The 11,086-nt window shown below is 42.3% G+C and overlaps 1 pseudogene; it reads right to left on the bottom strand.

The window, feature by feature from the left end:
- Window positions 1-4,701: 4,701 nt before the first annotated feature.
- Window positions 4,702-5,833, bottom strand: LOC147999670 (rRNA 2'-O-methyltransferase fibrillarin pseudogene; annotated as a pseudogene).
- Window positions 5,834-11,086: the final 5,253 nt, after the last annotated feature.

The following is an 11,086-nucleotide window of genomic DNA, read 5'->3' as shown; positions in this document are numbered from 1 at the left end:
TCAAACTCAGGTCCCCAGCTTTTGTGATAAGCACTGTGCTGACAGAGCCCTCTCCTCATTCTTCTGGGATGCTGTTTCACCTTCTGAGAAGTAAGGAAACTGACTAGATGATGCTTGGATCTTACCAGCTCTACAACTCTATGCCGTAGCTATGCAGTCTTATGGCTCTGTGAGCCTTTGGCCCTAACTACTTAGGTAAGCAGGTTACCTATAACTTTTCTAGAAAAGCTATTTTAAACACAAATGAAAGCACAGATCAAAATATAAAACAAATGCTAGCCATTGGCTGATACCTACAGTTTATACCTAGATACTCTGAGGACTCAGGCACAATGCTGGCCACACAGTTTCTGCCTGGAACAAACTTTCTACGTGACTGTGCAGATGCCCTGCAATATCAGAGAACCAGGTCACCCACCCTGGGAGCTGCTTGTCTGCCAGCATGACTTCTGGCTTTCATGGGAACAAGGACAAGGACCTCTACCAGCCGTGCTGAACTCACTCTTGGGGCCAGGAAAGACATCCCCATGACAGGCTCCCCAGAGCCATCCATTCCCAACAATTCTCCATTCCCCTTTATGGCTGGACAAAAGGCACACCTCCAAGCATCTGCCATATGTTTTCATCTGTCTGTCTGTCTGTCTGTCTGGCAGTGCCTGGAGATTGCTCTAGAATGCTCCATACACAGTTTTTCATTGAGCCGCAGCCCTTGCCCTGTTACATGTTTTTTGAGATTCCAGGAAATAGGAGTGTGAGACTGAAGTTAAAGATTCATAAATACAAATTTTTAAATGGTAATAAATTTATGAATTTAAAAAGTTACAAAATTGTCATCTGTAGTGTAATTTTTGTTTGGAAATTAGCTATAGAGCAAAATAGATCTCCCTTTCATTACAGATACACCCCAACACACACACACACACACACATGCACACACACACATACGCACACACACCACACACATACACACACACACTTGCACACATACACACACATATACACACACACATATGCATACACACCACACACACACACACACACACACACACACACATCTCACAGTGAGCTGATAATTACAAGCATAAGGGGTTTTTTTCTGATAAATTAAGAGAATTTAGTGTTCATCACAGAAGAAAAGACTCCTTTTACTTACAGATGAGAGATTATAGGAAGAGTAGCATTAATTTAAAAATAACTTAAATTGGAAAATAAGATTTTGAGGAGGTAAGCTATATGTGTAAATAAATAAATGAAATCGCTTTCAGAGCAGTGCACCTACTTAGAAGCTTCCAGTCAAGCAGACCGACAAAGCAGTATGACCAGTTTTAGGTGAACGTTTGAGGGGCAGGCAGGCATCTCCCAGTTAAAGGATGGCACTAAGCTTGGTGGTAGAGTGCTTGCCTGGCATCCACAAAGCCCTAGGTTTGATCCTCTCCTCACAAAAGGGGGAGGGAGAACAAAGGAGTGAATGTAACCTTGTACCTGTGATTCTAGAACTCGGGAGTCTGAGACAGGAGGATTGCTATCAGTTTAAGCCCAGCCTAGACTACATAGTAAGTTCTAGGCTACCATAAACTAAAGAGTAAAATCCTGTCAAAACAAAATAGTAATGATTATTGCTATTATATTTCATTATTTTTACTCTGTCACATACTTTGTAGTTAGGGAGTGATTTGGGGGTTCTCACACAGGGCCTCAAAGCAGGCAGAGGGTCACAGAAAGCACCTTAAATGAGTCAGAGGGTGAGAGGGAAGAAAAGGCACCCTTAGTAACACACTATAAAAGCAGTTTTTCCATCAGAGAGTAAACAGTGATGTGTCAGTTTGCAAAGAAATCAAACGAAAAATTGCTATCAAAGGCTTCAGAGTGGTCTCTGCTTTGAGGCACGGGGGGGGGGGAATTTGATTTGAGTAATTGAAAGAGTGTCACAGTGCATGAACAATCAACTCCACAGGACACCCTGCCTGCATGGCAGTGAACTTCAGGGACTTCTGAATGAGGAACTGCCCCATGCACAAGCAAACCAGGTGGGTAAGACCCCAGTCTCTTCACAGGTGCTTCAAACATGTGGGCTTATTATATCCTAACCAAATAAGAGGTTATCTCATTCTGGACTGAGTCGCCCCATGTTCCTCCTCCTCGTCCTCCTCATCCTTGTCCTCGTCCTCCTCGTTCTCCTCCTCCTCCTCCTTCCTCTTCTTCTGCTTCCCGATTCTCTGCTTTTGTTCTTTTTTTCCCTTCTACCTCCTCTTCCCTTATTTCTTCCTCCTCCTCCTTGACTCCTCCCCTTCCTACCATGCTGTGGTGGTTTGAGTATGATTAGCCCATGAAAATCGACACAATTAGAAGGTGTAGCCTTATTGAAGAAAATGCACTACTGTGGTGGTGGGCTTTGAGGTCCTATGCTCAAGCACTGTCCAATGCAGAAGAGACCCTCCTCCTGGTTGCCTGCAGAAGACAGTCTCTGTCAGTGGCCTTCAGATTGAGATGTAGAACTCTCAGCTCTGTTAGCACCACGTCTGCCTGCACACTGCCATGCTTCCTACCATGATGATAATTGACTAAACCTTTGCAACTGTAAGCCAGCCCCAATTGAATGTTTTTCTTTGTAAGAGTTGTATTGGTCATAGTGTCTCTACAATGAAACACTAAGATATATGCCTTTTCTGCTGATAATGAAAATAACCTCACACGCATCCATAGCTGTCAACCACAAACCAACCAGACAAATTCTTTTTTGCTTGAAAATCTATTTTTCAATTTTAAATAAAAATACTGGAACTGACATATATATATATATATACATATAATATTCTCTTATATATTATGATATATATTATCTCTATATCTCTCTTCTAACATTACTTTAGCATATTTAGTAGGTAACATAACTAAAACAGAAAAGGCTAAATGCTAAATGTTTTCTCATATCCCTAAAGATAGGAAAGATAGATGCACTATGTTATTATAACCTTATTTCCAACCAAGGTTACCTACAAAATATTTCAAACTAATTAAAAGAATGTTCTAATGATCTTGAGAGATTATCGCCATATAGTACTTTTTCAGGCAGCTGCTGTCACTGTCGTAGTAGAAGGAGATAGCCAATCAAAGAGAAGAATCGTCTCTCAAGGCTTACAGTCCTGAAGGTTTCAATAAATGTATTACTTATATATGAAGCACATGACTTGGTGCAGACAGCATAGAGATGGGAGGTTTAAAAAAACACTGGAAAATCTATACTTTGTTGTCCCAAGACTTCCAATTCTGGATTACACAGACCTGAACCCTATAAAATCAATTTCCATCCTCTCCTTGTCTTGTAAAGGCATGGGGAAAGTCAAATGAAGAAATATAGGAGAAGGCTTGAATGTGGTTCTCTCAGAGACTGACCTGCCTTCTATAATCCCAGCCATCACACAGTCCAGATTCCAGGTCCCTCATTTCTACCTGCAAAGGTCCCAGTCCCCTTCACTGTCACTGGTTCATTCAATTGTTCTCTTGACTAGATTCTGGGATCCTGAAAGCAAGCCATCTGTTTTATCTTTAGTCATGTTAGGCTACCATTAAAAGGTATTGGACTAGGTGGCTTATGGAGCAGACACTTGATGTTCATAGCACTGGAGTCTAGAAGTACAAGAGCTCCCTAGCTGCTAGCACAGCTCGTTTCTGGGGAAGCCCCTCTCTTCAGGATGCAGTAGCCAGACACTTTCTCATGCTCCTCATATGACTTTGCTCTATACTAGTGCAGAAGGAGAAAGGGGGACAGGGAGCCTCTGGTGTCTTTTCCTTTTCTTATGAAAACTCTGGCTCTTGAACATTAAGCTTCCTCTCTTTATGGTGTCATTTAGCTTTATTTCCACAGTGACATTTAGGATTGTGGCCTTGACATATCAGTTTGGGAGGCGTATAACAGAGTCTAAAGCACTCACTTTATTTTCTTCATGACAGCACCAGTCAAATTAATAAAATTATGGATATACACTAAAGAGTTTTGGCCAAAGATTTAACCACCCATAAAGCTTTAAATAATTACAGATTCCCAGACACTTTTGAACCAGGAGCCTTGGAGAAGGTTCCCAAAAAGTTCCGGTGGTCACCAGTATGTAGGGGTGTCTCATGTGTACAGCTCACTGAGCCTCTGAACTCCATAACCTGTGTCTGTCCTCAGCCTCGCCTCTGCCACACCCACCTATTTCTCACTCTCTAACGGTCTTCCTTCTTATTCAGCTGCAGCAGATCTCCCAAATGTCACTCAAAGACTTCATGACTGCAGATATGCAGACCATTCCTTCGTGATTTGTGCTCTTTACTGTATCTACACCACCTGGAGCCTAGGAATCGAACAGCTTTCGTTGTTTAACACACACACACACACACACACACACACACAGAGATGCATACCCACACATACACACATAGACACATGCATCCGCACACTTACAAAGACACACACATGCACACACACACACACACACACATACACACACACACAATCTCTCACTAATATGTTAGCGTGTTCCTAACTAGTTCTTGTTTCCTGTTCTCTTAGATATTGTTCTGGCATTTCCTATCCTTCTTTTCCCAGAGTTATCTAACTCAGGCCAACAATTTCAATCTTCATTTCTTTTTTGGACAAATGAGTCTCTCAATAAGGAAAAAAGCACATGCAACAGTAACAATACACATTTCTTCAATCCAGACAGCTCTGAGTTTCAATTCTTTACCTTGAGAGGTAATCTGTACACAACTACAACCACTGCGTCGTCTCGTTCATAGGGCTGTAAGGTCAGTGGCTCCTGGGGCTTCATGTTCTTCTGATGTATCCCCTTAACTTCAGATGCAAACACAGCTTCTGCCGAGACTGTGGAATCAGTGTGGTTGGCCTAATTGAGATCACAAATTATCCTCCATTCCACAAGAAGATGTGGACATTCAGGGCCACAATCTAGGATTGGTCTGGCTAGATCACGTTGGCCAAGATCACAGTCACCATGGAGATAACCGTTAGTGTCGGGGCCTAGTATCTCCAGTGACAGAAATAATGCTGGCCAAGTTGATGAGCTCACAGTCAGAGTGGTGGGGAGAACTCAACTGCATAGGCCAGACCATCCGGGCAAATTATATCAGATATGTTGGGAAAAGTGGTACCTGGGGCACCCTGTCTCTGGATTGGTGTGGACTGGGTCTATGCCACCCAGGATCGCTGCTCTGCCAGCTGCTGCCAGCTTGAAGCAGAAGGAGTTTCAGGCTCTGTACTTGATCTTGTCAGTTCCCTGTGGAACAGAGACTCTCTTCTCTCCACACAGAGTCTCCAGGGGCCAGATTCTTTGTGACAAGAGCATCCTCCTTCCCAAGACAGAGAAAGACACCTTCATGCCTATGCAGTTCTATCATCACATTCTTCTCTGACTGACTGGTCTCCTTTTTTGCCTCCCTGTCCACCACCTCAATCAGGTTACCCCCAGACTGGAAGCCTCCACTTCAGCCGCTTCCTCCCCCACCTCCTCGCCCCTGAAGTCACCATTTGAGCCTCAACCTCGAGCAGCCCCAAAAGGGGCTGAAACCTGGTTTCTTTACTTTAGTCGCACAGCTCTGGCTATCTGAGGTGTATCCAACTCCACCTTCACTCATTAGTTCTATGAAAATAATCCTAAAATCTTTAGACTACTTGAGTATACTTCCTATAGCCTCTTCGAGACATTTTTTTAGGAATGCCCAACTCACTTGTAAATTCATCATATTTGTTTATTCAGCAATATTAAATAATAAGATTGTGCCAGGCACCAGGACCTACACCAATTTTCAGGGTGTACAGCAGCAATAGCATCATCACACCTTTTCAACTCGCACAGTTTAATGAAGAAATGCAAGCAGGTAACTACAGTGCGTGGTTTTAAAATTCTGACCATTTAGAGGTTAGTGCTGACTACCTCCTAGGGAAGTCAGGTCATAGAGATCCTGAACTCAGTTCCAAAATATAAATAAGAGTCAGGAGGGAGAAAGTGGGAGACTAAGTGAAATGGCCACTTACTAATTCCTTTCTGTCATCATCTTTATTTGCCTTTATAAGGGGCTCTTAGATAGCTTTAGGGCATTTTCATAAGCCAAAAGCTACCAGTCTCCCATTCTCCGGCAATGCCAACCCAGGGTGAGGGAAGACATATGACTCGGGCATGGCCAGCTAAATGATCTTAAACACTGAATTTTGAGTTATGAATCATCCCTTTTTAATTTGCTTAGATTTATAAAATACTTTATGTGTATGAGTGTTTTACCTGCAGGTTTTTATAGGTCACCACATGTGTGCCTGGTACTTGCAGAAGACTGAATTCCCCAAAACAACTGATGGTTGGTTGTGAGACACGACATGGCTACTGTGCACCAAACCTGGGTCCTCTACAAAAAGCAACAAATGCTCTTGACAGCTGAGCTATCTCCCTGGTCACTGAATGAATAATGTTTTACTTGGACCAAAGAAGAAGCATCAAAATAAGTAGAGAATAAAAAAATAAAAGCAAGGAAAACAAGGGTTCTAGAAGGCATAGTATTATGGGTAAGATCCGCAGGGTGCCAGATTTGAGGCTCTGTACTTAACTTGAGAGATCATGATGTAAACAGCTTTCCTGGCTTCCAGAATAAGGACTTAGAGTAGCACACTGGGTTGCCCCAAATTAAATGAGTTGTGTTGTAGAAAGCATTCAGCACAGCAGTGCCCAGCACTAACCGTGATGGACCAAGTGCTCACTCTAGTGAAGAGCTGGAAAAGGGGCAAAGAAAATCAGAATGGAGCTTGTCACCTGATGTCACAAAGACAGACATTCTGGAACCTGACAAGGAAGAGAAAGGGGATAGAAACTGTATTACAATGGGCTACAAAGGTGCGTGTGTGTGTGTGTGTGTGTGTGTGTGTGTTGTGTGTGTGTATGTGTATGTGTGTATGTGTATGTGTGTATGTGTATGTGTGTGTACGTGTGTGTGCGTGTGTGTGTGCATGTGTGTATGTGTGTGTATGTGTATGTGTGTGCGTGTGTGTATGTGCGTGTGTGTGCGTGTGTGTGTGTGTGCGTGTGTGTGTGTGTGTGTGTGTGTGTATGTGCGTGTGCCTGAGAAGAAGATTATTTAAGGGCAGTTGGTTCTAACAGAAAAGTAGAGTCAATGGTCTCTAGTAGATTGCATGGAGTTTTAAACAAAATTGTACGTTCTTCCAAGATGAATAGTATCTGAATATGCTTAAAAGCTAGCAGAAAAAGTTAGGTGAGAAATTATTAAAATTGGTTAACTGATTTGATCGGTGATTTTCATGTTGTAGTCTGAACACTTACTCTGGGTCCTTGAGTCCTCTTCTGTGAAATCCCAGAAGACGAAAACTCTTTTCACAACCCAGTAGCATGTCAGTTCCTGTCCTCCTTTCCCACCTGCATTAAAACAGTGTTGGAGGAGGCTGGAGAAATGGCTTAGGGGTTAAGAGCAGTGACTGCTTGATCGTCCAGAGGTCCTGACTTCAGTTCCCAGTCACCGCATGGTGGCTCACAACTATCTGTGATGGGATCCAATGGCCTCTTCTGGTGTGTCTGAAGACAGATACAGTGTACGCAATACATAAAATAAATAAATGAATCTTTAAAAATTATGTTAGTCAAACTGCTGGCACCTTAGCGTACATTAAAATGGAGGCATCAAGTCATCTCCTTCAACACCATACACCATAAAGCCAATGCGAGCCATACTTATAATGTGACTAATAAGGGACAAGAATGCTCATGTTATTAATTCTTAACCTACAAATCCACATCATTTTATTATCCCATGAGGCAAAACAGAAAGTGTTCAAGAAGCATTTGTACCTCAGAGCCAGTCAGTGGTTTGCTTCACGCCACAGGTGAGCCAAACCCCTCTCTCAAAGAATGCTATATTGACTTTAATGAATGGTGGGCAGACCATAATTATTCAAATTCGATGTTTGGAAAAAATATTTCCTCAGAAATAAATAAACGAGTCTTTCACTCCAGGAAAACCTGACAATGTTGTTTCTATTAATATTTGATCTTTTGAGCAAAAATTATGTCAGAAAACTACAATTTCTGTCTGCCCTCCATGAGTTAGCCAGTATTCTCAATATTAAACACTCTTGACTTGATTAGTGCCGATGTTTAATGACTAATGTGCTCTGAGTGTCTGCAATGAATATTGTAAAGCCAGCGTCTCGGTGCTCAGGGGAGTCCTAATACTCAGTAAACCAAAGCTTCCCAAACTACAGAGCGTGCAAGTGGGAGCTGTCCCTTCAAGGAACAGTGGCCCAAATGCAAAAGATGAATTATTTTAAAGCACCCAAGTCTAAAAGGCTCACCAATAGATCATGCATGTCAGCTAAAGTTGAAGAAACTATTGTGGAGTTTGGGTCATAGGACAGCATTGACAGTTAGATGTGTGGATACTAAAAGCCCCCCTCCCAGCAGCATCGATGTGAAGCAGCTTTCTAACCACCCTTCCCCAAGTGACCAGGTCAAACAGACGGCAGAAGTGGTACAAAAGTCCCCTTGGCTCTGTAAAGCTAAGGACGAAGAGACTTGTACAAAAGTAAGCCAGAGGTTGACTCTTCACTAGTTGGTATTACCTGGAAGATATATTTTAATTTAAAAATTCAATATAATCGGGGCATGGTGGTTTACACCTAAATCCCACGACTACAGAGGCAGAAGCAAGAGAAGCCATTGAGGATTCGAGACCAGCCTAGTTAGTCCACACGGCCAGTTTCAAGTCAGACAGGTCTATGGAACAAGACTTTGTCTAAAACAAGTTTTTAAAATTAAAAATTCAATGTAGGTACTATATATTGGATTATTATCATTACTGTTAGTAAAACTTTGAAATTATCTGTTTCAGTTCCTAATATGGCATTTACATATACACTTTGCATAAAAGCTCATTACAATATGCAGTAATTTTCCACTGCAAAGAGCTCTTAATGAGTGAATGAGAGAGTTTTAAGTGCATCTTCTTAAATTGTGGGTTGTAGACCCAACTGAGGAGGGGAGAGGTCATTAAAAGCATTGGCGGCAGTAATTTCTGAATGTCCAATGACCAGGGGAAAAAGCCATTGAAAATTCAGCAGGTTATTATAAATAAGGCTGCTTATGAACGTAGTGGAAGATGTGTCATTGTTAATTGCTGGGGCATCTTTTGGGTATATGCCCAAGAGAGGTATAGCTGGGTCCTCAGGTAGTTCAATGTTCAATTTTCTGAGGGACCTCCAGACTGATTTCCAGAATGGTTGGTTGTACCAGTCTGCAATCCCACCAATGCAGGAGTGTTCCTCTTTCTCCACATCCTCACCAGCATTTGCTGTCACCTGAGTTTTTGATCTTAGCCATTCTCACTGGTGTGAGGTGAAATCTCAGGGTTGTTTTGATTTGCATTTCCCTTATGACTGAAGATGTTGAACATTTCTTTAGGTGTTTCTCAGCCATTCGGCATTTCTCAGCTGTGAATTCTTTGTTTAGCTCTGAGCCCCATTTTCAATAGGGTTATTTGTCTCCCTGCAGAAAACTTCTTGAGTTCTTTGTATATTTTGGATATAAGCCCTCTATCAGTTGTAGGATTGGTAAAGATCTTTTCCCAATCTGTTGGTTGTCGTTTTGTCCTAACAACAGTGTCCTCTGCCTTACAGAAGCTTTGCAGTTTTATGAGATCCCATTTGTCGATTCTTGATCTTAGAGCATAAGCCATTGGTGTTTTTGTTGAGGAAATTTTTCCCAGTGCCCATGTGTTCCAGATGCTTCCCCACTTTTTCTTCTATTAGTTTGAGTGTATCTGGTTTGATGTGGAGGTCCTTGATCCACTTGGACTTAAGGTTTGTACAGGGTGATAAGCATGGATCGATCTGCATTCTTCTACATGCTGACCTCCAGTTGAACCACCACCATTTGCTGAAAATGCTACCTTTTTTCCATTGGATGGTTTGGCTCCTTTGTCAAAAATCAAGTGACCATAGGTGTGTGGGTTCATTTCTGGGTCTTCAATTCTATTCCACTAGTCTATCTGTCTGTCTCTGTACCAATACCATGCAGTTTTTATCACTAGCCAGAAGCTGGAAAGAACCCAGATGCCCTTCAACAGAGGAATGGATACAGAAAATGTGGTACATATACACAATGGAATATTACTCAGCTATCAAAAACAATGACTTTATGAAATTCATAGGCAAATGGATGGAACTGGAAAATATCATCCTGAGTGAGGTAACCCAATCACAAAAAAAAAAAAAAACCACACATAGTATGCACTCATTGATAAGTGGATATTAGCTCAAAGCTTGAATTACCCTAGATGCACAGAACACATGAAACTCAAGAAGGATGACCAAAATGCAAATGCTTCACTTCTTCTTTAAAAGGGGAACAAGAATACCCTTGGGAGAGAATAGGGAGGCAAAGTTTAGAACAGAGACAGAAGGAACACCCATTCAGAGCCTGCCCCACATGTGACCCATACATATATAGCCTCCAAACTAGATAAGATGGATGAAGCAAAGAAGTGCAGGCCGACAGAAACTGGATATAGATCTCTCCGAGAGACACAGCCAGAATACAGCAAATACATAGGCGAATTCCATCATTAAACCACTGAACTGAGAACAGGACCCCCAATGAAGGAATCAGAGAAAGAACTGGAAGAGCTTGAAGGGGCTCGAGACCCCATATGAACAACAATGCCAAGCAACCAGAGCTTCCAGGGACTAAGCCACTACCCAAAGACTATACATGGACTGACCCTGGACTCTGACCTCATAGGTAGCAATGAATATCCTAGTAAGAGCACCAGTGGAAGGGGAAGCCCTGGGTCCTGCTAAGACTGAACCCCCAGTGAACTAGACTGTTGGGGGGAGGGCGGCAATGGGGGGAGGGTTGGGAAGGGAACACCCATAAGGAAGGGGAGGGGTTAGGGGGATGTTGGCCTGGAAACCAGGAAAGGGAATAACAATCGAAATGTAAATAAGAAATACTCAAGTTAATAAAGACGGAAAAAAAATTCAGCAGATGATGACTCTGAGGTGTTTTCTATAGTGGCCAGTGTTGCATTGCAC

Source organism: Rattus norvegicus, chromosome 18, assembly GCF_021556685.1.
Source record: "Rattus norvegicus strain SHRSP/BbbUtx chromosome 18, alternate assembly SHRSP_T2T, whole genome shotgun sequence".
NCBI classification, from domain to species: domain Eukaryota; kingdom Metazoa; phylum Chordata; class Mammalia; order Rodentia; family Muridae; genus Rattus; species Rattus norvegicus.
Note: the sequence above shows the minus strand (reverse complement) of the source record. Positions and strands in the feature narration are given on the sequence as shown.